Source organism: Oncorhynchus keta, unplaced genomic scaffold (genome assembly GCF_023373465.1).
Source record: "Oncorhynchus keta strain PuntledgeMale-10-30-2019 unplaced genomic scaffold, Oket_V2 Un_scaffold_17597_pilon_pilon, whole genome shotgun sequence".
Taxonomy (NCBI): domain Eukaryota; kingdom Metazoa; phylum Chordata; class Actinopteri; order Salmoniformes; family Salmonidae; genus Oncorhynchus; species Oncorhynchus keta.
Window position 1 is genome coordinate 129,280 of NW_026290827.1, and position 3,221 is coordinate 132,500.

General features: G+C 41.9%; 1 long non-coding RNA gene across 1 annotated transcript in view; it reads left to right on the forward strand.

The window, feature by feature from the left end:
* The first annotated feature begins 1,583 nt into the window (after nucleotides 1-1,583).
* LOC127927803 (uncharacterized) overlaps nucleotides 1,584-3,221 on the forward strand; it is a 3,486-nt gene continuing 1,848 nt past the window's right edge. Inside the window, exons 1-6 of the long non-coding RNA XR_008129097.1 lie at nucleotides 1,584-2,038; nucleotides 2,153-2,344; nucleotides 2,380-2,475; nucleotides 2,645-2,772; nucleotides 2,840-2,903; nucleotides 2,936-3,221. The exon at nucleotides 2,936-3,221 is cut by the window's right edge and continues 98 nt beyond it. This is a non-coding gene — a long non-coding RNA (uncharacterized LOC127927803). The remainder of the gene's footprint in view (nucleotides 2,039-2,152; nucleotides 2,345-2,379; nucleotides 2,476-2,644; nucleotides 2,773-2,839; nucleotides 2,904-2,935) is intronic.

Here is a 3,221-nt window from a genome sequence, read left to right on the forward strand (position 1 = left end):
TGGGTATCAGAGAAAATGTATTGGTGGTACACCATTTTCTAACAGAAGTAAAAGTTATGAAAATATGATGGATCTACAGCTCTATGTTGATGGATCTACAGCTCTATGTTGATGGATCTACAGGTCTATGTTGGTGGATCTACAGCTCTATGTTGATGGATCTACAGGTCTATGTTGATGGATCTACAGATCTATGTTGATGGATCTACAGGTCTATGTTGATGGATCTACAGGTCTATGTTGATGGATCTACAGCTCTATGTTGATGGATCTACAGCTCTATGTTGATGGATCTACAGCTCTATGTTGATGGATCTACAGCTCTATGTTGATGGATCTACAGATCTATGTTGATGGATCTACAGGTCTATGTTGATGGATCTACAGCTCTATGTTGATGGATCTACAGCTCTATGTTGATGGATCTACAGGTCTATGTTGATGGATCTACAGCTCTATGTTGATGGATCTACAGATCTATGTTGATGGATCTACAGTTGATGGATCTACAGATCTATGTTGATGGATCTACAGCTCTATGTTGGTGGATCTACAGCTCTATGTTGATGGATCTACAGCTCTATGTTGATGGATCTACAGATCTATGTTGATGGATCTACAGCTCTATGTTGATGGATCTACAGATCTATGTTGATGGATCTACAGGTCTATGTTGATGGATCTACAGATCTATGTTGATGGATCTACAGCTCTATGTTGATGGATCTACAGATCTATGTTGATGGATCTACAGATCTATGTTGATGGATCTACAGCTCTATGTTGATGGATCTACAGGTCTATGTTGATGGATCTACAGATCTATGTTGATGGATCTACAGCTCTATGTTGATGGATCTACAGCTCTATGTTGATGGATCTACAGATCTATGTTGATGGATCTACAGATCTATGTTGATGGATCTACAGATCTATGTTGATGGATCTACAGCTCTTTATTGTATAACTCTTTTGCCTATGTTGATGGCTAATTGGTCAGATCTATGTTGTGACCAATCAATAACTCTAGTTGATGGATCTAAGATCTATGTTGATGATCTAAATCAATGGATCTTCTGCCTGTGTGGATCTAGAGATCTTGTTGATGGATCCTATAGCCTGTTCTATATGTTCTGTTCTATATGTTCTGTTCTATATGTTCTGTTCTATATGTTCTGTTCTATATGTTCTGTTGATGGATGTTCTATATGTTCTGTTCTATATGTTCTGTTCTATAGTTCTGTTCTATATCTTCTGTTCTATATGGTTCTGTTCTATGTTATGTTCTGTTCTATATGTTCTACAGCTCTATATGTTCTGTTCTATATGTTCTGTTCTATGTTATGGATCTACTGTTCTATATGTTCTGTTCTATATGTTCTGTTCTATATGTTCTGTTCTATATGTTCTGTTCTATATGTTCTGTTCTATATGTTCTGTTCTATATGTTCTATATGTTCTGTTCTATATGTTCTGTTCTATATGTTCTATATGTTCTGTTCTATATGTTCTGTTCTATATGTTCTGTTCTATATGTTCTGTTCTATATGTTCTGTTCTATATGTTCTGTTCTATATGTTCTGTTCTATATGTTCTGTTCTATATGTTCTGTTCTATATGTTCTGTTCTATATGTTCTGTTCTATATGTTCTGTTCTATATGTTCTGTTCTATATGTTCTGTTCTATATGTCATGTTCTATATGTTCTGTTCTATATGTTCTGTTCTATATGTTCTGTTCTATATGTTCTGTTCTATAGTCTACTGGTATTGTACTCTATGGTTCTACCCTCTATCTCTGTAGAACAGCGGCAGGTAGATTAGTGGTTAGAGTGTAGAGGCGGCAGGTAGTCTAGTGGTTAGAGTGTAGAGGAGGCAGGTAGACTAGTGGTTAGAGTGTAGAGGTGGCAGGTAGTCTAGTGGTTAGAGTGTAGAGGAGGCAGGTAGCCTAGTGGTTAGAGTGTAGAGGAGGTAGGTAGTCTAGTGGTTAGAGTGTAGAGGAGGTAGGTAGTCTAGTGGTTAGAGTGTAGAGGAGGCAGGTAGTCTAGTGGTTAGAGGAGGTAGGTAGTCTAGTGGTTAGAGTGTAGAGGAGGCAGGTAGTCTAGTGGTTAGAGTGTAGAGGAGGCAGGTAGTCTAGTGGTTAGAGGAGGTAGGTAGTCTAGTGGTTAGAGTGTAGAGGAGGCAGGTAGTCTAGTGGTTAGAGTGTAGAGGAGGTAGGTAGCCTAGTGGTTAGAGTGTAGAGGAGGTAGGTAGCCTAGTGGTTAGAGTGTAGAGGAGGTAGGTAGTCTAGTGGTTAGAGTGTAGAGGAGGCAGGTAGTCTAGTGGTTAGAGTGTAGAGGAGGTAGGTAGTCTAGTGGTTAGAGTGTAGAGGTGGCTATAGGTAGTCTAGTGGTTAGAGTGTAGAGGAGGCAGGTAGTCTAGTGGTTAGAGTGTAGAGGAGGCAGGTAGTCTAGTGGTTAGAGTGTAGAGGAGGCAGGTAGTCTAGTGGTTAGAGTGTAGAGGTGGCAGGTAGTCTAGTGGTTAGAGTGTAGAGGAGGTAGGTAGTTCCTAGTGGTTAGAGTGTAGAGGCTGGCAGGTAGTTCTGTTCTAGTGGTTAGAGTGTAGAGGAGGCAGGTAGCCTAGTGGTTAGAGTGTAGAGGTGGCAGGTAGTCTAGTGGTTAGAGTGTAGAGGAGGCAGGTAGCCTAGTGGTTAGAGTGTAGAGGTGGCAGGTAGCCTAGTGGTTAGAGTGTAGAGGAGGCAGGTAGTCTAGTGGTTAGAGTGTAGAGGAGGCAGGTAGCCTAGTGGTTAGAGTGTAGAGGAGGTTCTAGGTAGCCTAGTGGTTAGAGTGTAGAGGAGGCAGGTAGTCTAGTGGTTAGAGTGTAGAGGAGGTAGGTAGTCTAGTGGTTAGAGTGTAGAGGAGGCAGGTAGCCTAGTGGTTAGAGTGTAGAGGAGGCAGGTAGTCTAGTGGTTAGAGTGTAGAGGAGGCAGGTAGTCTAGTGGTTAGAGTGTAGAGGAGGCAGGTAGCCTAGTGGTTAGAGTGTAGAGGAGGCAGGTAGCCTAGTGGTTAGAGTGTAGAGGAGGCAGGTAGCCTAGTGGTTAGAGTGTAGAGGAGGCAGGTAGCCTAGTGGTTAGAGTGTAGAGGAGGCAGGTAGCCTAGTGGTTAGAGTGTAGAGGAGGCAGGTAGCCTAGTGGTTAGAGTGTAGAGGAGGCAGGTAGCCTAGTGGTTAGAGTGTAGAGGAGGT